Source organism: Schistocerca nitens, chromosome 1, assembly GCF_023898315.1.
Source record: "Schistocerca nitens isolate TAMUIC-IGC-003100 chromosome 1, iqSchNite1.1, whole genome shotgun sequence".
Classification (NCBI taxonomy): Eukaryota; Metazoa; Arthropoda; class Insecta; order Orthoptera; family Acrididae; genus Schistocerca; species Schistocerca nitens.
The window spans coordinates 51,805,514-51,832,428 of NC_064614.1; positions in this window are offsets into that span (position 1 = coordinate 51,805,514).

The window sequence follows — 26,915 nt, forward strand, 5'->3', positions numbered from 1 at the left end:
GTCCCCTAGAACTTAGAACTAGGTAAACCTAACTAACCTAAGGACATCACAAACATCCATGCCCGAGGCAGGATTCGAACCTGCGACCGTAGCGGTCTCGCGGTTCCAGGCTGCAGCGAATTTAACCGCACGGCCACTTCGGCCGGCTTTACTCGGTGCTTCAATATGCGTCAGATTTTTCCCGCTAGAGCACCTGTGTACGGTATAAAGGCAGCAGCTGCCTTTTCCTCTATGATTTCTTCCATCTTCAAAGGTTGTACTGAAGTGGTGATGTGGAGAGCGCTCCTCTTCTGCCATTCTGGTTACTCGCTTTCCCAGGTTGCATTTCTGATTTGTTCGAGCACCTGGGGCAGACGTCCTGGGTCTGAGGTGGTGCACGTCCCGATACTACCGTTTTTAGTAGTCCATTCCTCTGCGAAGGGGCGTCTCAGCTGTCTGCATACAACCACAAGTCAGTGTGCGTTTTCTTCTATTGCACACTGTTCCAAATGGTACAATCAGCTCTTCTATTGACCATGACGTCTAGGAATGGTAATCTTCCTTCTCCGAGCGATTCTAGGCGCTTCAGTCTGGAACCGCGCGACCGCTACGGTCGCAGGTTCGAATCCTGCCTCGGGCATGGATGTGAGTGACGTCCTTAGGTTAGTTAGGTTTAAGTAGTTCTAAGGTCTAGGGGACTGATGACCTCAGATAGTGCTCAGAGCCATTTCAACCATCTTCGTTCTGCTTCGATCTCCATAGTGAATTTGATGTTTGTACTTATGGAGTTCAGATGTGTAAGGGAGTCGTGGAGTTTGTACCCTCCATGGGGCTAGACGACTAACTTGTCATCCACGTAACGGGAAAAAAACACATATCTCTCTATTTGGAAGATCCAGTGCTTCGTCATCGAAATACTGCACATACAAATTCGTGAGCACACATGACAGTGGGCTGCCCATTACGACTCCTTGGGTTTGTTCATAGTATTCTCCGTTGTACAGAAAGCAAGTGGATGTCAGGATATGTCTGAAAATGTTGTCAAATTTCTAACCGATAAGCTCTAGTGAATCGCATGGAGGCACCCTGTTGAATATCGAAACGATGTCAAAACTCACCATGATATCGGAGTCGTTCATCCTGAAGTTGTTGAGCCCTTTAACAAAACCCGCAGAATTTCGGATGAGATGAGAGAATTTACTCACATATTGCATTCGTATTTCCATTAGGCATTTTGCTAGAAAATATGTAGGTGCCATAATTTTGCTGACAATGGGGCGCAATGACTCCCCTTCTTTGTGAAAATTAGAGAATGCATTAAGTTCTTCGCGACCCCTTATGATAAACCCACGTCCTTGAGAAGAACCCCAGTGTTGTTCTTCAACTTCTTTGTGGCGTCAGCATTGATCTTCCTATAGGAGACTTTATCTAGCAGCTCTCCATCTTCTCAATGAAGTACCTAAAGACTGGAAAGTTGGACAAGTCACACCAATACCCAAAAAGAGAAATAGGGGTAATCCACTGAATTACAGTACCATATAACTAACGCCGATTTGCAGTAGGGTTTTGGAACATATACTGTATTCGAACATTATGAAGTACCTGGAAGAAAACGATTTATAGACACGTATTTAGCACGGATTCAGAAAATATCGTTCTTGTGAAACACAAATTGCTCTTTATACTCATGAAGTAATGAGTGCTACCGACAGTGGATGTCAAATTGCCTCCATATTTTTAGATTTTCAGAAGCCTTTCGACACCGTTCCCCACAAGAGTTTTCTAATCAAACTGTGTGCCTATGGAATATCGCCTCAGATGTGCGACTGGATTCGTGATTTCCTGTCGGAAAGGTCTCAGTTAGCAGTAATAGACGGAAAGTCATTCGGGAAAATAGAAGTAATATTCGGCGTTCCCCAAGGAAGTGTTACGGGCCCTCTATTGTTCCTGATCTATATTAACGGCGTAGGTGACAATCTGAGTAGCCCTCTTAGATTATTTGCAGATGATGCTGTCATTTACCGTCTTGTAAAGTCATCAGATGACCAAAATGAATTGCAAAATGATTTAGATATCTGTGTGGTGCGAAAAGTGGCAATTGACCGTGAATAAAAAGAGTGTGATTTTAGTCACATGAGTAAAATAGATCCGCTAAATTTAGATTGTGCGATAAGTCTCACATATTTGAAGGCTGTAAATTCAACTAAATACTTAGGGATTACAGTTACAAATAACCTAAGTTGGAACGATTACATAGATAATGTTGTACATAGAGCAAACCAAAGACTGCGATTCACTGGCAGAACACTTAGAAGGTGAAACTGATCTACTAAAGAGACTGCTTAGAATACACTTTTCTGCCCTATTCTGGAGTATTGCTGTGCGGTGTGAGATCCGTATAAGGTGGGACTCACGGATGATATTGAAAAAGTTCAAAGAAGAGAGGCTCGTTTTGTATTATCGTGAAATAGGGGAGATAATGCCACAGATTGCGAATACATTCTGTTGGCACCCACCTACACAGGGAGAAATGATCATCACGATAAAATAAGAGAAATCATGGCACTCAGAGAAAAATTGAAGTACTGGTTTTCCCCGCGCGCCGTTCTAGAGTGGAACGATAGAGAGATAGTTTGAAGGTGGTTCGTTGAACCTTGTGTCAGGCACTTAATTCTCAATAGCGGGGTAATCACGTAGATGTAGATTTAGATGCACATACGATCTCGAGTTTCCTACTGATAATAATGCGAAGACTTATCTGTTGTCAGGAAAGTGCCACCAGTAAATTGGTGGGAAAGATTTTGTTGTGGACTTGGTTAAAATAAGCGGGTATTATGCCTAAGTTTGTTGAAATACGTATCTAAAGCTTAGATGAACAAAACAGCTGCTAATTAATAACCTTTCTGAATATCATGTTTCATCACATGAGGATGGTGATGTTCTTTGTAGCAGGCTATTAGAATGTACTAGAATTTCATAAGAAAAAACAGAGTTACTGTATTACGGTTTAAAAATATTGTGTTTGCCAAAGAGCCAGACATGATAAACACCTATCACTCATAAGAACACATACTCTCTGCAACGATCGACGTGGGAGGCAGTGAAAAAGGAAATTAGATGCATACTAGAATGGTGAGTCATTGAACCTTCACAAACTCTTTACTGCAATCCACTTCTAGTGGTAGTTAAACTGAATGGGAAGGTAGTTGTACCCGTGCGAAAATGTCCGGAAAGTTTGCAAGAACATCCTCAAAGATTCCGTGGAGTTATAGATCTCCAAGCTTTGTACTGACTGATTCCGCTTTTCAATGATTTCCCATATCTGCTGGGAGATCCTGTCGGTGCTATGTGTTACCTCTTGGCCTTAACATCATTTATGGAGTTTTCATCACTGCACCTGATACCGTGTGAGCCGTGGCGGCTCGTTTCACCATCCCTTATCGACAGCTTGTAGCTGGCGTTTCTTCAGTGGCGCGCATTACCCCCTTGTGCTATTATCGCTGTCCCTGTCAGGCATCGAAAGTTAGTTAAAGGGGCGTAGTCCTTGCATATCATTTCCCCGATCCTGGTGATTCCTGATGACACTGTGGGGGGGACTGCCATATTGGGTAGGTTTATGCTTTATTTTGATGATAATCTCTTAGCCATCTCCATCTGGCAATGACGCTTGGAACTGTTGGAAATTAAACTGCGGTGAAATTACCTTTTTAGGGTACAATTTCTTTTAAAGGAATAAGCCTGGAAACAGACGAGCGGCATAGAAAACTTTTCAGTTCCATCAACTAAAAAGCAGTTAAAATCTTTCATGGGATTATCCTCTCTGTTCGAGCAATTTGTCGCACACACGTTGTTACACTGTGTTGTCTTATGAGTCTGTTAAAGAAAAGTGCTCAGTGGTTCGGACGAAACAGTGTCATGAAGATTCTGAAACTATGGAATATGGTTTGACACGTTCCAAGAAATTATGCCATCCTGATATGACAAAAGACATTTGTATTGCCTCTGACGCCTCAAATTCTCTCGTGGGGACGCGCCTATCCCAAATTTCTGTAGAGTTGAAAGTGAAGTAAAAATAATCATGTTTGCTACTTGGACGGACCCTGTCAGAGTGTGAGCAACGGTATTCAGCTATAGAACTGGAAACATTGCCCATATGCTGGACATTCGAGAAGTTCAGTTGCTATCTGTTTGGAGGACACGTGCGATTTTGTTATGGTTACCATTGTATAAATTTTTTGTTGTCTTGTAAATTGTTGCATAATCGACTAGCATACTATATTTCTAGAATCATATGACTTTGAAATTATACATGTAACATCATTGTCCCCAATTCCTTATTCCAACATGTGCGAGGTTTCCCAGAATCTGAAGATCTTGTGTAGCAAACCTATAAATTCATCTCCCTGATGATGAATGATATTCAGTACAGGCAATAGGTGGATATGTGTATATGTATGAAGTAATTACAAGACCGCGAGCCCTTATCGGGAAGAGTAAAGTAGCACCTCATTCAAGGAAACAACAATAAAATACAATGGCAATAGACTTAATGGAGGTGTATGAAAGGAAATGATCGTATGGCGTTGTTGGCCAGGAGGCCCCATTCGGGGGAGTTCGGCCGCCATATTGCAAATTCTTTTTAGGTGAAGCCACATCGGCGACCTGCGAATCAATGATGGACACACTAAACCCAGTCCCCTGCTGGGAATCGAACCCGGGCCCCCTTCGTGGTAGGCGGTAACGCTACCTCTGCGCTACGGAGGAGGACAATGAAGGTGTATTATTTTATTGAAGAAATGTGGTTACTGATATGTGATGTGTTTGTGTACCTGCTCCATCTCAGGACATCGTAATCTGGCACATGAGCAATGCATGTTGCACTCTGATACGAACAAATCTTGCAAGAAACTTAAGTTGTACTGTTAGTTTCTGAACATATTACGCTATGCTCAGCAAATAGTAAAGACCTGTCCAGTTTTCCAATAGGCTAAACCGTCAAATCAAAGCCATAAGATGAAACCACACTGATCAAGCCTGACCTTTGCTCTCTGCTTCTGGAGGTGTCAAATCTGTAGTAGGCACTTCCAAATGTTTTAAAATTGTAGGGAGTAAAGACAACCGATGCTACACCAATGATTAAACGTATAGTTAATGATTATATTCCCATAGTGGGTAAGCCTACAGGAATATTATCGGACAGTGCACCAAATTCTGCTTGCAAAAAGTGGAAATGATTTTTGAGGGATCAACAAATTCAATAGATACTAATCTCAATATTTAGTCATCAAGCTAATCCAGTAGTAAGACTTTTTGGAAATATACAGGTTTTGAGGACATATACAGCTTGTAAAAAATCAGATGGGTAGAAATGTTGGAGGTCTGTGAATAAATGGTAAATTACCTTCCCCTGTATTCCACACTGTATACCCCACATAATCTAATATGTAAGGAAGAGGAAAGGAATGAATGATGTCATTCCATATTGGCTTGAAGCTGAAACCACCTTTGAAGAGAGGGTAAAAAATGTATTACCCTCCATTACAGAAAGTGCAGTTTTAAAGAGAGAACAAAGCACACTATTATCAGAATTTAGGGAGAACACAGCACTACTCTATAGGTGAAGAAGTATTACTCAAGAATCACTATGAACCTCTTATTACAAAAGAAAAAGAAATGGCGGTTGATTTATACAGGTGCCCTCCAGATACCAAGAATTCACAATGGGGGCAGTTACTTACTGACATATCATTCTAGTAACAAAATGAAAGGACTACATTCCACTAGGAACATTAAAAAATACTTTCACTGGTGCTTGCAAGTAATTAATGGAGGTGCAATAATTATGTCATAATTATTATTCGATCAGTCAGTTATGACTAGTGCACTCAGGTATGACCAAGTACTTTCAGACCACAACTGAATAAAAATTAAAGAAAAAAAGCAAACAGCTTAACACAACTCATGATGACCACATCGTCTCGTAATAGTACGTCGCTCTGAGGTGTGAAATGTTAACATATTCTTGATAATGCCGTATTTGGTGTGCAAGGATCGGATAATCATCCAGTGTTCATTTCCCATTTTGGTTCCTTACTATTGTAATACTGTTGTGCTCTGACACAGCTTAGAGGGAAGACAGGAGGTCTGAGGTCAGCCTGCTGTGAGGAGCAAATGCAAATGACAAATTCCCAGTGAAAGCAGGTTGACGACTTGAATGAGTGCCAAACACTGTCTCGGAGCACCTACGAGAGATGCGGATTCTGGACTCGACAGGAAGCTTGCAGTAAGAGACTCAAGAAATTCAGGGATCTTATTAACGCTATTTATTCGCGATCAGTCTAACTAATACACTGAAAACTAAAACATTAGAAGAAGCAAAGGAGGCGACTGGTTGCACAACAGAAGTCAGTGTCTGAAGCCATGGGAGCAGGTGCCAACAGAAGTCGCAAACATTAGGAGCACGTTAAGTGCAAACTTTTAGAGCAGTACTCCAAGTGAGAAAAACTGACGTTTCGCAGCTGATCACGGGTGACGCAGAGTCGGAGCCCCGGCGATCTAACTGGGACCTCCCCTTGAATACAAAAACATAGGTGACGGCACACCATTTCGCCCTTCCTATAGGCGACCCACCTATCCGGCGTCACTTGAAAAGCTTCTGCCAATCTGGTGAGCCGCTCTGCACCTGTAGGGAGTCCCTGGACAATGAAATTTAGAATCCCTCCCTACTCCCACTCGGTAGGCAGGGATGCGTCTGGACTTCACGTTGGATAATTCCAAGTTTCGTATCGACAGCATTTACCTGAAAGCTGAATGTCACTGTCCCTCGTATGATATCAACAACAACAGTGTTTTACGTCACTTGGGCCCGCCCTCCATCCTTCTATATGTAGTGTTGCTGTAATAGCACTTCAACCTGTGTTAACCCACTGACGTAGCAGTTCTCAGCAGCAAGCTTGCTTTTAGTGGCCATCTGCTACTCTGACGCCTTACAACAGCGTGTAGGCGGCAGATGGAGTTACCAGCTAATTCGCTGAAGTGAAACTTCTCCCCTGGGAAAGCTGCCCATAGCGTCTGCAATTTGCAAGGGCCCTAGTGTTTACTATTTATCTCCGGTAACGTAAACGCTGCTACTTTTGGCTGCTCTTTGCGCTGTGTCTCTGATTTCCTGCCTTGGAATGCCCTTGATGTATCCCAACAGCCTGAAGCGTAAAAACATACATGTCATTATGTCGTTATTGTATGACACAACCCGAATTCCTACGTGTCGTGGTACTACAAACACGTAATGGCACTTACAACAGCAACGCCGTACATATTCGTACTCTCATCTGCCTACTAATGTGTTGTCACATGACTGCCTTTAATGGCAGATTTTGGCTTCTTACTTATTGAACTGCCGTAGTGTTATAACTACACTGCTTTACCGAAAAACTGAAGCTCTCAGAATGGGAAGAGGACTCGAAACGGAATACACGGTTTGAGAGGATATGTAATGTTATTTCAGTGATAAAAAATTGAGTCAAATTTGCGAATAACTTGGCAGTATGAGCCTAGTTGTCAATATGGATGAATGCACTCATTCTGTTGGGAAGGATGAGAGAAAGCCGTTGTAACCGCTCCTGAGGAAAGCTAGCCCACAACTGTCTTAGCTGGTCCTTGATATACGGGATACTGGCACTGGGACATAGTTGACAGCCGAGCTGGTCCCACACATCTGAGGGTCTTGATGACCATGACGGTACCTCAAAATCATGCAAACACCTCAGTAAAGGATGTACAGTGGGTGTAGAAGAGCATTATCCTGTATAAAAATGGCACCACAATACCGTCATATGGGAGGTAACACATGGTACACAAGATGTCTGTGACGTACTGTTGTCCGGTCAGGTCCCCTCAATCACTACCAGCCATGACATGAAGTCATACCCGATGGTTCCCCACCTCCTGAGCTTTGTGCTTCTCCAAAACACTGGAAGCATTGGACAGTTCCATAGGTCACCGCCATAGACGCCGACAATGGTCTGTCCTTTCCCCACGCTCCCTCTTCCCTCCCATCCATCCTGTTTTCTCCCCACCTCTCTGCCCCCCGCCCCACCGAGTCCTTTTGTATACCCCTCTTCTGCCTTTCCCCACTCCCTGTCGCGTTATAAAGGCACATTTGCATGCCGTGCGTGAGTTTCCTCGGAAACGCGAAATCTTAATTAAGCAATTAATCTCTGACAAATAAATAAAGCCTATGGCACAGAACTGCAGTGCTATGTCGCTGATAAAACAAAATACAATTAGGACACTCTTATGTTTGATTAAGAAGAAGGAGGTCATGTACAACAACTGGTGCGGGAAGCACGTATATTTTATTAACTGGCACACCGCCATATTTGAAGTTATATAAGAACACTGCGAGTTGCAATCTTACTAGGCACTCGATTCTGTAAAAAATTTATATTTATGAAAGTAAGTAGAATTATTTAACTGTAGGCTTATTCGTTGAATATATCTGATTTAACTAACTGTGTAAACTTTTTTATGTTTAGTAGACAGTCACCTCTGTACGACGTATTGACATGGCTGGCAAATTATTCTAATATTGAGATTTAGATTTTGAGTCCGCACCTACCGCAGCAGTCTTTGGAAACGATTTAAATACGAAGTCCGATTATTTGAATCACATTTCACGGTCAACTACGAATAACATTGCATTTACGTAAAAGGCATTGTCAAGCGTCTGATACCAAATAATTAAACGTCCACGTTCCAGATAAGCAAATATTAATTACATCCAATCACTATCATACATATACAATAATTAATATTTTATTTATTTTATATTGGCGACTGCGTGTTGGACTTGTTATTTTGTCATTTGTTACATTGTTCTCTTTGTTTCATGTGAAAAATCAACTTTCTGGACCTGGACGTGAATGTACGAGAAATAACAAAAATCTGAAGATATTTTCCAATTCTAAAATTTTGCGGGAAGACGCAACGAAACTTCCAGCAAAATAAGGTAAGACGCAGCATCTTTGCATTGGCAGGCTTGACCAGACGCATAATTCAGTGTATTAGCTCTTCAGTAGATTCTGTAGTATTTCTTTCGCGCGTAGCAGTTTTCAGTGATAAATTTCATTCTCAGTGCTTTTCCTTAAACAATAACTTCTGCAACAATACCAATACACGAGTGTACAATATGGCCGACTTCTGTACGATACGTTGTAACATGGCCAGCAGCCATTAAGAATAATCCGATATTCAGTTTACATTTTTAAATTAACAAACAGCCGTTGTTGCTACGAGCGATTCGTGTTCAACTGCATTTTATTTTAAAACCAGTGTCAAACTTTATTTTCTTGAAGCATACCATACGTGTGGCATGGTCATAACTAGAAAACAATACGCAAGGATGGAACAGCAAACACATACTATTCAGACGCAATCCGACTCGGACGAGAGACAAATGTTAGAAAATGACTTTACGACAGCAACCGGTAATGACGATTCATCAAATATTGACGCAAGTGTTAACGGAAATTTTGACAATAGGCCGTCCACCACAAAAATTTCAAAGTCTCAGTCAGAGCCCATGTTAATACATGACGTCACGTCTAATGACGCGGCGGGGGCAGAGACCTTGCAAACAGTAAACATTGCCAACATGTTACAAATGCTAATGAAACAAAACGCAGAAAATATGGCAACCTTAAGGATGCAGAACGCGGAAAACCTGACAACCTTAAAGACGCAAAATGAACAGTTAAAGGCACAAAATGACGAAATTAAATCTGACCTCATAGCAATCAAGGCATGTAATGACACTTTATGTAAACGTGTGGAACTTATAGACGCCACACTGACCAAACAGATGATTGAACTCAGTAGGAAATTTTCCAAGCTTAATACAAGACAAGAAAAGACTACAAATGACGTGGCACTTTTACAAACACAAGTAAAAAACCTTAATGTCACGTGTGAAGCTCTTACTGAACAAATTCAAACAAATCCTTCAGTACATGACAACCTTGAAAAACGAATTCCTGACGTGCAGAATAAATTTGGCGATGTTGAACAACAACTGACTGACAGAGTACAATCTGATGCCACAGCTCATTTTCAAAATATTAATAAAGAATTTCATGATTGGGTAGAGAGCAAAGACAAACATTTTGATAGATGCATACGTGAAAATTTACCAACAATTGTGCACGACTCCGTAGCGGAATACATCACTAATAACAAACAGCTGATTAGTGACGCAGTACAATCCGTCACTGCACCCATGAGACAATTCACCGATCAACCACAGTCTGAATGTAACGAAAATATCAGTCAAAATGTACAGTTCAGAAACCAATATACATTCGAGTATGACCCACACATACCGCACAAACACACAAGAACAAAACACACCACGACTACAACACATACCAAGACGTGCAAACACAAACACAAGCTATTATCATGGTAAACCACAGCAACATTATCGTAATTACTCGCCATCTGAACATTACAGTAATTACAGTGGAACAAATCCATATCAAAATGTAAAGGAAGAAGAAAGCTTAATAAAACACAGGCAATTTCAGACTTTTATCCCAGAAAAACGAACCATTCATCCTGTGATTTTTCTTAAATCTTTTAGTAACGCATTTCCACGCACTTGGAGTGACCGGAAAAAGATTTCATATATTGTAGGTTACATCCAAGGCGATGCAGCTGTCTGGGCATACAGTCAAGCTGATGTATGTACCACGTACAGTGAGTTTGAGCGTGCCTTTCTGAAAAAAATTCTGGTCGCAATCCGTCCAGGAGCGACTCAGAAGACAAATTTTAGAACCTGAAACTGTTAACAGTAAAAATGGTAACTTACGCAGATATTTTGAAAAATACTTGAACATGGGACATTTTTTGGACGAACCAGTCGCAAAACGTGATATACTCCGTGCGTTGAAGGCCAAATTGCCTTTCAACATTAAAGAAAAACTCTTACATATTCCGGATGACGATCCAGATTATTTTTTAACGGCTTTACAATCGGTTGACATGTTACTAGAAGATCAGCGCTTCGCGCGGCAAAACAGCAGCCACAATGTTTATACTAGTGGTATGCAAAACATGCAGGCTTGCCAACTCAATTCTGGCGCGCCCACAGTTGGATACGCGGTACAGCAAAAACAGCAAACTCACATGCCGTCTCAATACGGAAATCAAAATCAACACGCGTATTCCAATACAAACAACAGTTACAACAGTAATAACACTTCATGCGTCAATCCATACAAAAGACACCGCGGTAATAACAACAACGGTAACAACGGATACATATGTAACAACAAAAACACAAACAGAAATAGAAATAATAACTACGAGCCAAGACAGCATCAAGGCTGGACTCGTAGCGATCAATACTTTCATTCAAACACTGCTATACCACAGCAGCCACCAGGACAAAATTGGAGCATACCTTACGACCGACAGGTAAGTCATAATGCGCAACAGCAACGACAACTGCAAAAGTTTGGAGATCACAACAGGCAATTTCCGAATGTGAATATAATAGAAGTGACACCTGATACACAACCTCAATCTCTGTCAGTACCTAATACAAATGCTAACCCAACAAACTAGAAACAGTCACTTCTATGCCCCGGGTCGTGGATGAAGAATTCTTGGGGGGCGACTTCAATGTTAATCAGTTATTTGACACCACCATTGAACAACAAAATATTGATTTGCATAATAATTCTAAACAAAAACTACCTGTTTTATTTATAAGATACAACCACAATGAGAATATATCAGATGAACTTTTGCAAGACAGTACACAATGTCGTTTAAACACAAATGAAATTGTTTTAGCCTCTACTACTGGTGTAGCCTGGTGTAGTAGGTGGGATTCCAACTACTATTATCTTAGATACAGGTGCAGCTGTGAGCGTTTTGTCTTTTAATTTCTATGAAAAGATGTGTGAATTGGAGCTTGTGCCTGAGTTTCCTGCCCAAAACTGTAAAATAACTACTGCTCTAGGTAATAAGTCATGTAGGGTTAAGAAGCAAGTTTTTATAAAAATTAAAATAGGTAATGGAACCGTACAATGGCCATTCCTGGTTGTACAAAACCTTGTGACAAATTGCATATTAGGATTAGATATTATGAGCGACAAGGACTGCATTATCGACTTCCCCAAGGGTAAATGTATTTTAAATGATAAAGGCAGTGTAATTATTATTGATTTGGACAGGAAAACTCTAAAGAATGACAAACACTGTACAGGGTACAAGGTTCAGTTAGTACTTGACAAAGACATTCAAGACACGCACACACTCATCTGACACAGAGCTAATGGACTTGAAAACATTGCTTGATCATAAGATAAATGAAGCTACAGCTCTCAGTGTACATGAACGTATGAAACTACAGGAACTGCTATCCAAATATTTACAAGTTTTTACCAAACGATTAGGTGTTGTCAACACGTATGTGTGCAAGATTGAATTTAAGCCTCACAAGATCTTCTACCACAAGACATATAACGTGCCGTTATCTCAACGACCTGCTGTGTGGCAAGAACTAAAATAAATTACAACATAGATTATAAGTAGTATAGAAATTTTCATTTCAGCTGTACCAGTGACGCAGTTGAAGACAGAAGAACTTTTCTTTCAACGCCGCGGCACTACCAAGAAGACTGAATATTAAGGTAAAATTTATGATTACGTAGCAGTGAATGATATATTAATTTTTCACGGAACATATGTGACTGTAGGTATCACTGACTTGGTATGACACCTGACGAACCGACAGACGTCATCTGTGAAGCGATCTTTTACTTCGAGAAATAGATTAGACGCACATCTCTCAGCAAGAAAAGCATCTACCAGTAGCCAAGGCCACACAGACACTATAAACACACTCACAAAACGCGAGGAATCTAACAGTTTTCCTTCTCTTATTATTTTGAATATTTATTGAGTAGTGAAAACGCCTGGTCTTGCCTACTGATGTAATGAATGTTGTGTCCAACCTATCTTAATTTCAGATAACATCACAAAAAACATCGATAAAATCCCAGCAAAACCGTTAAAGAGAACGTAAATATCTGCAATTCATGTAATCAAATGTGACACAATGTAATAATTTATAGCTATGTAATGATGATGTAAACATGTTCATGTGTAACAGTATTATGTTTATGCTAAGAAAATATGTGACGTGTATATGTATGATTACTTACGTTTTTTTAAAAAAATGATGTATAAAGTAACTGTTACTATGTGAAAATTTGAACGATAACGAGTGCCACAATGTGAAAAACTTAAAAAAAAATTGCCTAGTGAACCACTGTTCACGGACATTAACGTACATCACTAAGCCTGCAACTATGCAGAAACCTATGTGAAAGAAACTGTTAATGCCATTCATCATGCATCGTACCTTTGTAAACGCGATGAACGATTACTTTGATAAGTAACTACGAACATTTAGGTGAGCTATATTCAGCAAAAAACTGAAAATGTGAAGTGCGTAATTGGTGCATCGTCTAGTGACATTAATACAGTACCTAACTTCAAGATGTTAACTGGATTATATGGTCACAACGTGCCTGTCCAGAAAACAACACGACGAGTGGAAGAATTTTGGTTGGAACTTCAGGGAACGGAATGTTCTCGAAATGTGACGGACTCACTTACCTGGACTGTCCAAGGATCGACGCCAGCTATGTGCCGTCCGAGGTTCTGCAACCAAGCTTCCACGGAATATCGAAAACGAACTGCATATGGACCAATTACTCGACGGGTCACGTCTGATCCGTAATAAACAATGATTTTTGTCACAACGAACTGCATCACAACGACTATAATGGAAATAGGAAATGGACATGCTTATGTATCAATTACGTTGTTATACAGCGATGTTACTGTGATCAAAAAACTTTACCACGACGACACTAACCTGTGAAAAATTATTGTGCAGCAGATGAATATGAACTGGAATAACGACACGATGTTTATAGGTCAACGCACCTGAAAGAAAAAGACCTTTTTCTTTGAAGCATTTCAATGCAATACTATGTAACTAAGAACATTCAACAATCTAAAGTTGTATTGTATTATAACAAATATTGTAATTTTAAAACTAAGTTACCTGTCATAGAATGTACTCTTCATATGTAATCTTGGTGGAATATTTCCTTTATGCAACGACTAAGAAACGCGCGCACACACGAACAATATGAACTGCAATACTGTGCCGCGTGATCTAAATTTACGATATAACGGCAGTGCCGGAGTCACACAGACGCTTCTGCGCATGCGCGCACTCTATTTTGCCAACATAAGAACTTTTACGGCGCACGCGCGTCATTCAAATTTTGTATATAATATACTGTATAATGTATGTCATGTAAATAGTTGTAGATAACTTAGATTTTCTTGTGCCTTTAGGTGAATTGCTCGCCTGCAGGTAAGTCCTTTCGCCTCGCAATTCAGGGGGCAATATAAAGGCACATTTGCATGCCGTGCGTGAGTTTCCTCGGAAACGCGAAATCTTAATTAAATAATTAATCTCTGACATATAAATAAAGCCTACGGCACAGAACTGCAGCGCTATGTTGCTGATAAAACAAAATACAATTAGGACACTCTTATGTTTGATTAAGAAGAAGGAGGTCATGTACAACAACTGGTGCGGGAAGCACGTATATTTTATTAACTGGCACACCGCCATATTTGACGTTATATAAGAACACTGCGAGTTGCAATCTTACTAGGCACTCGATTCTGTAAAGAATTTATATTTATGAAAGTAAGTAGAGTTATTTAACTGTAGGCTTATTCGTTGAATATATCTGATTTAACTAACTGTGTAAACTTTTTTATGTTTAGTAGACAGTCACCTCTGTACGACGTATTGACATGGCTGGCAAATTATTCTAATATTGAGATTTAGATTTTGAGTCCGCACCTACCGCAGCAGTCTTTGGAAACGATTTAAATATGAAGTCCGATTATTTGAATCACATTTCACAGTCAACTACGAATAACATTGCATTTACGAAAAAGCCATTGTCAAGCGTCTGATACCAAATAATTAGACGTCCACGTTCCAGATAAGCAAATATTAATTACATCCAATCACTATCATAAATATACAATAAATTAATATTTATATTTTATTTATTTATTTTATTTATTTTATAGCGTCTGCCCAGTACCCCCCCCCCCCCCGTCTTATGGGTCCTTGTCCTCAATCGGCTCCTTTACGCCCCCCCCTCCCCACTTTGTTTTTTCCTCTCCTTCTCCCCCCTTTCCTTTCCCGTCATCTGTCCAGGATCGCCCCACCTGCCCTCGGCTGTGGTATATCATATTTGTGCCAATTTTTTAGTGCAGTGTTCAAGTGAATGTTCAGTGTTGTTCGTCTTTCCACAAAGTGTTGCAAACAGAAACCAGACTGTCACCGTGTTTTTTAATTATCTGTTTATTCTGTTACATGTTGCTTCATATGTATTTTATTACCATCATCAAACCTTTGTTTTATGTTTTAATTTCCACGATGTTCCGCCATATTGCCATTTAAGTCACCGATTTTATCGCCTGCTTTTATTATTTGTTATCTTCATCTTTTTAAAACAAGTTCTGGAGGCTGAAGGGCGGCGTACTAAGCTGCTGCCAGCCCGCCCCCTTCGGCGGGAATCGAAACTCAAAAAAAGAAAAAAAGGGGGGCAAGGGGCAGTTCGATGCACCACGGCAGCTACGGTCAGACACCTCTTCTAGCTGACCGATCTCTTGCAGATGGACTTGGTATAATCGACGGACATCTTGACATTGTAGAATTGTTTTATTGCGATCCCTCCCCGTGAAGAGTCGGGTCTACGGAAATTTGTGGTAAGGAGTGTGGGACCAAACTGCTGAGGTCATCGGTTCCTAGGCTTACGCAGTACTTAATCTACCTTAAACTAACTTACGCTACGGACAACACACACACACACACACACACACACACACACACACACACACACACACACCTGTGCCTGAGGGATGTCTCGAACGTACGACAGGGGGAACCGCGTGTACCGTGACAAGACGCCCTAGACCGCACGGCTACCCTGCGCGGCTCTAGTCTTTTCTAATATTCCTGTTATTTTATATTTGTGAACAACCCGCAGTTGAGATCAAGTCTGTTGTTCTTTTGGAGATTGTATTATTGTTTCGTTTTCGTGACTCCCATAAATTGTTTCCGGACTTGTGTTTTCCGCATTTATATTCTTCTAGCACAGATACATCAAGGAGCATTCCCGACCTTACGACCACGTGCAGTCCGATATCCGGCCACTTTTGCATCCAAATGCCCCATATCGAAAAACTGCCATGTGTAAAAATGAAGACAAACAGTGAGACCCCTTTCAAACACTGCTAGGTGGTGATAACGCTCCCTTACACGAATGTCCTCCATAGTAATCACTCAACATCTGATAGTATTGACATCTCTTATACAGCCTACCACAACTGGTAACACTAAAAACGAACGACGCTAAATCAGTCTGATGGCCGTTCTACTTATCACAAAGAACTGCGATGCTAATCATTTACATACCAGCCGATAGTGCATAAGTGAGAAATGTTATTGACATCCGACCATGCCATCTTAACGGTTCACCTTTCCAGACAGGCAATGTACTCCTTAAAAGGAAAATGCATTGTCATTTTCCACAGTTTCAGAAAACAGTACTACAGCGTCACCTCTGCAGCTTCTGCATTAGTAAAGAAAATATGTAACAGTGCCTTTGTGGTTACAAGAAAAATAAATAACGTTACATCATTGCACATTTCACGCCTTACAAGCCCCAATTAACTGTCAAAATATTGATATCGACTAAAGTTTAACATTTTATTGGGTGTGATCCAGAAACGGTAGCTATTTAATTACAGAATGTATATACAGCCACTTCGGTTGCGTAAAACATTGTCAGTTGACCACGTTCTCGATTGCACTAAGGTAATCGTCATCAGAATAAGAAGTTACATGGATTAAAAAGGTACTTGGAATACCTTTGCTCAGAAGTTTTCGACTATGGTGTGATTAAATGTATTTTTAATCTGATGAAGAGTGCCCTAGTGCAGTCATGACAAAATATTGTGCATGAGATGTGGCTGAATATACGTTCTGTAGTTATATATCGACTAAATTTTTAATTCAAAACAAACGGAAGAGTGTACTGTGAATTAGCTGCAATGTCATCTGTTTCTAACTAAACACAAGTCAATGGCTTAAAACCCGAAAGCAGTTGTGAAACTAAGAAAAGATTTACCTAAGAAAGAGTTTAGGTAAAAAATATCGCAGTCATCTTAAAAAAAATATGGCTTCGGCATACACAATGAGTAAGGCATAAAAAATAGTTGTATGTTTTATGACACTTTAATTTTCATCCACGGTTCAATTTTCTGCAAATCGCGAAATGATCTTTGTAATATGTAGCAAAGGCATCATGTAACCTGTGTCGATCGCTGTTGCAATCTCTTTAGGTTTTCTCTTTGTGGCGTTGGTGTAATATTCTTTCATCTATGGTGAGCCACTCGGTTTTTAGGTACTCAGGGATGCGCTCAGTCGACTGCGTCATGTGACTGTATCTGAAATTCGCTCAGTGTTCAGAGAGTCTAAGCGAGTCATTTTGGAGGTGACAGACGCAGTGATGGAGATTTTGGTGAGACCATTTCAATTATTTCTCCATGGTTCTGAGTAGGTAAGGTTTAGATCATTTCAGTAGTGTGGGATAATCAACTGCAAAGTTACTTTGCAATCATCCCACGTGCTAAACATGCAATGAACTGTAAATGTGATTTAGTATCCAGGAGCAAAGCATCACAAACGATCAGAGTGGTCATATTTGGTTTGTGGGGCGTTCAACTGCGCGTTCATGAGCTCCCGTCCAAAGCCCCAATTTTTACACAGTCCATTTTCTTTTCACAATCCAATGTAGGCACTCTCACAAATGATGATGATGATGATGATGGTGATAACACAAACAGCCAGTTCCCGGGCAGAGAAAATTCCCAACCCGGCCAGGAATCGAACCAGGGACCCCGTGATCCAGAGGCAGCAAGTCTAGCTCCTAGACCACGAGCTGCAGACCAAACGATCAGAGATCACTCACTGTCGTGACCTGGAACATGATTACAGGATCGGGTCGTATTTATTCGATCTGATTCATAATGAACTCAGTCTTATCATTCTCTCGTGTACCTCAGATAATTCATTGCTTTACTGGCAGATCTTTACAGTTCACTTGTAATTTTTGATTTTACTAGAACTTCGATTCACATCGCTTGCACTGAGAATAATTTGTCTTATGAATTTGAAGTAAATACAGCGGACGAATTAGCCGGCCGCTTTGTCCGAGCGGTAGTAGGCGCTTCAGTCTGGAACCGCGCGACCGCTACGGCTTCTATGTGTGTCATGTCCTTAGGTTAGTTAGGTTTAAGTAGTTCTAATTTCTAGGGGACTCATGACCTCAGATATTAAGTCCCAAAGTGCTCAGAGCCATTTGTACTATTTTTGAACAGAGTACGAATTCAGTACAACTTCTAGTTATTTCTGCTCTACCCACCCACTTCTTTAATTCGTGTACGTAAAATAAGATGCTCACTTTGTTGATATCTTGTTGTCACCTGTTTCCAAAATCCCCTTTGTCTCTTCAGTGAAAATCTGTATACGACCAGTCAAACAGATCAATCTATACGACTGTCCCACTTCACTATTACTAAATATTCCAGAGTTTGCGTGTTTAATTTACGCAGAGAGGTAAGTTGCGATGCTGTTTCCGGTATGCAGTTTTCTGTGGCAGACTTTGCTGTATGTACAGTCATAGCAGAACGAGATATCAGTGAAGCGTATGGTACCGATGTCTTCCCCGTTCTTGAATAGCACGTGCATATTTTGTCTTTGAAGTACATTATAGTTCAATTGTTTTCGTGAGGTGTTTCAGTGATAGATCACTTTCGAATCAAAGTTCCGTAATTATAGTCAAGTGTGACACTCCTCATTGCACAGCGTTTGGCTGTAAGCTGAATGTATCCACAGTATATAATTCGGTAGGATTTTCTGAATGATTACCAATTGTTTGATATTCAGTTATGAAAGCTGTGAACATACAGGCTCCGTAGCACAGATTAATGTAAGTACTTGTTATTGTGACAAATTCCTTCACGTACCCTGTAGCCAGACACTGTTTACAAATGGGATTCTGGCTGACGAATAGTCATATAACACTATACATTTATAGATCAAGGCTTCTTCTGAGTATTCAGGATTCATCAGTTTCTTAACACAATACACATACCCTAAAACCTATAAAATTTATTTTGCGCAGCATAATCATGAGATGGGATTTAGTTTCTTCTTCAATACATATCGAACGCCGAAGATCAAAATTAAGTTTTTGCATGCGGAACCATTAGATGAAACCCAAATCAGTTTACTTAGTTAGGCTAGGGTATTCTAAAGCTAGAAAGAATCAGTATGCAGATTTGAATGTAATAGCGGAATTATTATGGGAATAAATATCGCAGTAACGAAACTACACGACAGGGTAGAGACATATTGGACCACGCATATCTCTGAGTCCATAAGTAATGCAACATTTTTTTTTTTCTGAAAGCAAGTTGGTTTTCTTCATAATTACAATACATCGTATTATGCCTCAGTCTTTTGGCTAAAAAAACATTATTTTTCGACATAATCTCCATTCAAAGCGACGGCCTAACGCCACCTTACTGAGACGACCCGTATGTCCTCTTGGTACCACTCTACTATTCGACGTCAGAGCCAACGTATAGCTGCATCAGTAATTTCCCCATCGTCTGCTTACTGCTTCTACGGAGTGAATTCTTCATTGGACCAAACAGATGGAAGTCGGAGGGTGCGTGATCCGAGCTGTGGAGCGGCCGAGGAAGAGCAGTAGAATGGAGTTTCGCGATCTCCTCTAGGGTGCACAGACTTGTATGAAGCCTTGCGTTATCATGGAGAAGGAGGCGTTTATTCTGCACTTTTGTGGCAACATACTGAAGCCCTTTCTTCAGTCTCCTGAGGGTAGCACAATACGCTTCAGAGTTGATCGTTGCAACATGAGGAAGAACATCAAACTGAATAACCCTTCAGAATCCCTGACGACCGTCGTCATGACTGCACCGTCAAAGCTCCTTTTTCTTCGGGGAAGAGGTCATGTGGCGACAGTCCAAAGATTGCCGTTTTGTTTGTGGTTTGAACTGATGAACCCATGTTTCATCGTCTGTGACGATCTTCGAAAAAAAATTGTAACAGTCAGCCTCGCAGCACGCCATCAATTCCCGCAGGTGGCCCTTCCCTGCTCTGGTCTTCTGCTAGGCGGCGAGGTTGGTTGGTTCGTGGAAGGGGACCAGACGGCGAGGTCATCAGTTCCATCGGTTAGGGATGTATGGGGAAGGAAATCGACCATGCCCTTTCAAAGGAACCATCCCAGCATTTGCATGAAGTGATTTAGCATAATCACGGTAAACCTAAATCAGGATTTGCGGACGCGGGTTTGAATCATCGTCCACCCGAATTCGAGTCCAGTGTGCTAATCACTGCGCCATCTCATTCAATAGGCGGAGAGGAATCGAGCAGGAACACATCTTTGAGTACCCCAACTGGGAGTTTAGTGTGTCAGCTCTACCAACAGAGACATCAAATTGTGCAGAGAGGTTTTTGATTTATCAGTCGATCACTTCGACTGAGAGTATGCGCACGTTCAAGCTTTCTTGAGTCAAGGTTGGGTGCGGCAAGCCGGTAAGCGGGAGATAGGACTGTTTGCACGATCTTGTTGGGATGATGACAGATGCCTCGATCAACTACTCACTGTGTTTTTATTCATTGCCATGTCTCCGTAGACATTCTGCAGGCGCCTATGAATATCTCTGATGGCCTGGTATTCTGACAAAAGAAGCTCGATGACAGTTCTATGCTTGGAAAGCACCTCCGTTACAGACGCCATTTTCGATACTACGCCTAGCTCCACCACCTATCGGAACTTTTTGGAACAATAGGAGCTGAAGAGGGAATATTCCACGACGTCTCACAACAAATTCCGCAGTTTTTTCCGCCGAGACTGGCTAAGGAAATAAAACGTGTTGCATTATTTATTGAAAGTCCCTCGTATTAGGTATTAGAACGCTCGTATAGCGCAAAACGTGACTCATGTGCAGATAGACAGCGGCAAACGGTGGTCTCGCGTACCGCCATCAAATGATCAACCACCCTTATCTCATTAAGGAGACACTCCAGACTCTCAAGAGCTTCGCTGGTAATGTCGCTGTTGGGGGAACTAAGTTCTGCTGGGAGCGCTTCTTTGACGAGAAAGCTTTAGTCACACGGCAAGTGATCCTGCGGGGCTGACCCAGTATCGGCGCCACGGCTCTTTGGTATTCCGGACCGGCGCGGCGCGCCCGCCGCCGAGCACTTAACTCGGGCCCCCCTGCAAGTTGGCCGGCGCGGTCCGGCGCCGCTGAATACCAACGACCGCCCAGGTCAGCGGGGACCGGACGCACCTGCGCGCCCGGCCGCGGGCCGCCTTTATTAGCCGGCGGTATCGGCTCGATGTCACCCCCTGGCAACCGCACCGCTCCATCTCTTTACGAGCTGCTCTCTACGTATCTGTTGACAGATCATAGTGCGAGGCCTCCTCCTTCTTCTGCCCCTCCAGGATTAGACCTTTTGGGCAGTTCTGGTCTCCCAATCTCTTCTATGCCCACGCTAATTCTGCCAATAGTATTATATTCACACCTTGTCGATAGATCCTCTGAGATGACGTACGCAAGACATGCTATTTCTCGTCCTGGTTTCGTTGGATTGTTTTTTCTACCAATGGCTCTAGCCCAGTTGTTTCTTTTTCTTATTATGTCTTCTCCTGCGGAGCCTCTACACGGATCTAAGGAACTTCATTTCTGATGTTTCAGTCTGTATTATGTCTGTTGATATTTGTGTCCAACTCTCTTCTCCTTGGTAAGATTTGTTTGTCACTATGGTCCAAAAGGCTACGCCGGCGAAGGCTATGATCCTGGTAGCAAGTTTGGTTAGCAAGTGAGAGACCAAACAGTAGTTCTCCTAGGGGGGCCTCCTTCTTGGAAGTACGAGGGGCGTTTAGTAAGTAAAGCAACACAGTCTTTCTCGGCCAGTTTCAGCCAGTTATACAAGTAACGGGTAACGCGAACCCTAGATTGCGGTTTATTGGTAGAATCCTGAAGCGATGTAGTCCTTCAACAGAGGAAATAGCTTACAATACGTTAGTTCGTCCAGTGTTGGAGTATTGTCCAGTTGGGCCTGATTCAAGAGATTTAGAAGGTCCAAAGAAGAGCGGCAAAATGGGTGACTGGTACATTTAGCCATCGCGAGAGCGTTACAAATCTCATAGAAATTTTGAAGTGGGACACTCTAGGAGATAGACGGCGCGCTAAACAGAAGGGGCTGCTCACTATATTCCGAAGTCCGATCTTCACCGAGGATGTAGAGCATATATTATTACCACCAACTTTGAATTCGTGCAGTGATCACCATTCAAAGATAAGGGAAACAAGAGCTCATACTGAGGCGTTCGGACAGTCGTTTTTCCCTCACGCGATCCTCGAGTGGAACAGAGGAGAGGAAATATGACTTTGGCGCGAATTATGCCCTCCGCCACACACCACTTAGTGGCTTGCAGGGTATATATGTAGATGCAGATGTAGAAAAAAATTAGTAATTTTAGTGGGACAGAGTGGAATATTCTCGTTTCAGGCCGAATAGCTTCATGAAATTCCGACCGGTGGCAGCACTAAAGAGTTCAAAGTGGCTGCTGTAACGAAGGTTTGTTCCAAGCAGGGAGCTGTCATTAAGTTTTTGTCGGAAAATCTGAGCTTCGCAGAGATGCTTAAGCGTTTGCAGAAAGCCTAAGAAGACCTGGCCGTGAACAAAAGCACGGCGAGTTGCTGCGCGAGGCGTTTGTTATCATTGAAACTTGATCGCGTAAACCTATCTTATTTACCGCGTGCCGGTCGGCGACTCCTACAGTGCTGGAACGCGTAAACACTCTCATTCGAAGTGATCGTCTCTTTCGAGGTGATCGACGGATGAAAATCCAATACCTCGGTGCTCAGGTTGACTTCTCTATTGGCAGTGCAGACACATTCGTTCACCGTTTGAGGTATTGAAAGGTGTTTGCCTGGGGTCCTTGCCGCATAACAGGAGAGCATTAAAAGCAACGAAGGAACATCTGTGCGGAAATGCATCCTTGTTACGAGGCTGATCACGAGAATTTTTATCGTTCATCGTCACAGGAGATGAATCAAAAGGGCAAACCCATGAAGCGGCGCCACACCACCTTTCGTCCACAGAAAAAGTTCAGTGCCGCACCCTCAGCCGATAAAGTCCTGTAGACTCTCTTCTGGAACTCTGAAGGAGTTATTCTGTTTTATGCGCTTCTTCAAGCTGCAACGACCAATCTGAAGTGTTTTGCGCTACTATCAGAAATCTGATAGCATATTCGTCGTCACCACAAAAATGCAAACAAACTTCTTCTCCTCGACAACACAAGGCGTCACACAAATCTACGCACCCGAGAGAAGCTGACAAAACTTCATTAGACTGCTCCTCATCCACCCTGCAGCATGGATCTCGATCTGGCACAATGAAGGAGGCGCTCTGCCGGTCCAGTATGTGATTGACGAGCAACGCGTTGACTCCGCCGTCGATCAGTAGAGTGGTATACAGGCCATCCCAGTAAGGTAACCTAAGGCCGTGACATTGAACGGAGATCATGTTGCAAACTGGGTTTCTGTAGCCAAAAGTGTGGGAAATAATATGGTGTGCTGGAATCCTGAATAAAACCGACCTTCTTTCAGAAAAGAAATGTGATACATTGTCTATTGTACGTTCCGTGTGTGTGTGAGCGACAAACACATTGGCTCTTAGGTAAACCTGCCATTGCTTCTACTTGGTGACAGACGTCTTCACTTATTTTTTCGTTACATGCTCTCTTGAACAACTCTTGCTTTTTAGACGTCTACGATGACAGATTGCGAGGTATGAGCCTGTCATTTTCGTTCTGTACTTTTACTTCCGGCGGGGAAGACCTCCTCAGGTATGGGTGGTGATGCCGGTTTCCCAAAAGAGCATAACAGGGGCGGAGATGGCGCTTTCCTGGGGGAGTAAACCAATAAGCAACGTTTTGAGTCAACAGTCTTCTGGATGGTCTGATGCGATACGCCACGTAATCCTCTCCTGTGCCAACCTTTTCACCTCAGAGTAGCAATTTCAACCTAGTCCTCAATTGTTTGCTGCATCTATTCCATTGTCCGTCCTCCTCTACACTCTACAGCTCCCTGTACTACCATAGAGGTTATTCCCTGACGTCTTAACGTATTTCCCTTCTTCTTACCAGTGTTTTCTATATGTTCCTTTCCTCGCGATTCTGCGGAAAACCGCCTCATTTCTTATTCATAAAGAATGATACTCACATTATACTTTTTTCTGCTGCCTAAGCAGAAACCCTTATCTTCTTTCGATTTCACTCACTGACCCCACTAAATCTACAATGAGCCTAGAATTTCCCTTTTCAGATTTTCTACCTTCACTATCACGTTCAAGCTTCTGAAATTACACTCTCTGATTCATAGTACCTTATCCTTTAGTAGGCTATTTTCTTTTTTTTTTCATGGGCGCCTTTCCCTTTGCAGTCCCCTCCTGGGGATCCGATATGGGGATAAGTCCGAAATCTCTTTGTCAGTGGACAGATGATCATGCCGCTTTCTCAATTGCAAGTCACATGTAACTTACCTACGTAAAAATCTTTATACATAATTATGTGTTGTAATGAGAAGAGTTCAGCAGACTGATGTAACAATTCATCCTAGGAACCAGCCTTACCTGTATTCTGCTATCAACTTTATGGTGTGTGCCTTGTGTACTTTGTGTACCAGTTTTGTTCCCCCTGCACCCTTCGTGTGCCAGCCATGAATGGTGAATTGTTGCCGTGCCTCCCTATGAGCATGAAACTGTGAAATGCGTCTGGTTTCACCTTGTCTCGTTTCACTGCTAAGATATCGTCTTGCTATCGTGTCTTTTCTAAAGAGACACGCATATTGACACGCTGGTGTTTGTGGTACAATGCATTGCATAGCTCTATAGCCCTGGCAGTTGCACCACGCATTTCACGAGAAACTCTTTTGTTTAGAGTGGCCAGTAGGACAACCTCCCACGAGTATTCGTACTGGAGTCGTTGGATGCAGCGTGCAGTAGCCCACGTTGCTAGTGTTTTTATTCACTTTCTGTCTTGCTTTGGTCCCCCCTACATGATGTGATCGCAGTTTATTGTTTCACGTCACACAGATGCAAATTAGTGGCTTAGGTCGCCAAACTATATTGCCTTAAGCAAAAAGTTGCAGATGTAATCGGCTGCCGGCAGCGGTGGCCGAGCGATTCTAGGCACCTCAGTTCGGAACCGCGCGACTGCTACGGTTGCAGGTTCGAATCCTGCCTCGGGCATGGATGTGTGTGATGTCCTTAGGTTAGTTAGGTTTAAGTAGTTCTAAGTTCTAGTTGACTGATGACCTCAGAAGTTAAGTCCCATAGTGCTCAGAGTCATTTGAACCATTTATAATGGGTTATACTTATGTAGGACGCTCTTGTTTTCCAGTATTGCAGATGGGCATGGCTTATGTCTTGCAATTACCTGGATTTGAAATTTTAAATGAAAATTTGTTTTGTTGACAAGCGTGTCCAAGTGGATCAGAATGTCCAATACATACTTTTGCTATCCACGACCATGTTAGAGTCTAAAACGCTCTCTCATTCAGTAGCAGTTCAGTTAGATTCGTTGATACTGTTTTTTTTATACATTGTTAAGTAATTTATCTCCTTTGAGCTAAGATTTATTTTGATATTAATGAAGAAGTTCTGTAGACCTGTTTTGAAGGGGGTAACATGTGCGTATGCGCACCGCTGGGGGAAGGTTGAAAAAGATGACGAGAGGATGGATTGGGAGGGAGAGAGAGAACACAAAGAGATGGAGAGAGAGACTGGGAGTGTGAAGAAATGGATGTAGAGAGGGGGCGAAGTAAGGGAGGCACTGCGAGAGGGGAGAAGGAGATGGACAGAGAGAGATGGAGGAGAAGGAAGGGAACATATAGAGAGGGAAGATATCTGCAGAGAGAGAGTTGAGGAGGAAGAAAGAGAGGGAGAGGAGGAGATGGACAGAGAGCAGGAAGAGGTAAAGGAGGAGGAGGAGGAGGAGGAGGAGGAGGAGGAGGAGACGCAGGAGATGAGTATTTAGTGGGGTAGTGGACACATCGAAAAGGAAAAGGGGAACAGTAGAGATAGAGAAAGGAGGACACAGAGGCAGAAGGAGGAATATTTGGTCAGAAAGATTGAGCAGAGGAGATAGGGGGAAGTCCAAATGAGGATAAGGAAGGAGGTAGCCAGTAAGACGTGGAGAAGACGTTGACAGAGAGAAAGAGGGAGGAAGACGTGGACATGTGGTAGGGGGTGGGGAGGAGGAGGAGGAGATATGTTACGAATACCTACGCTGACGTAGACGTGGGGAAAGGGCTAGCATTCTGTAAAAGTAGTGGCTTACTCCCTTTACGTACTGGATTACCCTTTCAATATCCTCGTACATTTTCTCTACCCATTTATCTTCAGCTTGCGACTTCGGCATGAATACCTCAACTGTCGTTGTCGGTGTTGGTTTGCTGCCGATTCTGATAAGAATAACCCTATCACTGAACTGTTCACACCAACAAACTCCCTTCCCTACCTTTCTATTTATAATGAATCCTACTCTTGTTAAACCATTTTCTGCTGCTGTTAATATTGCCCAATACTCATCTGACCAGAAATCCCTATCTTCTTTCCATTTCACTCCACTGACCCCTAGTTTATCAAGATTGAGCCTTAC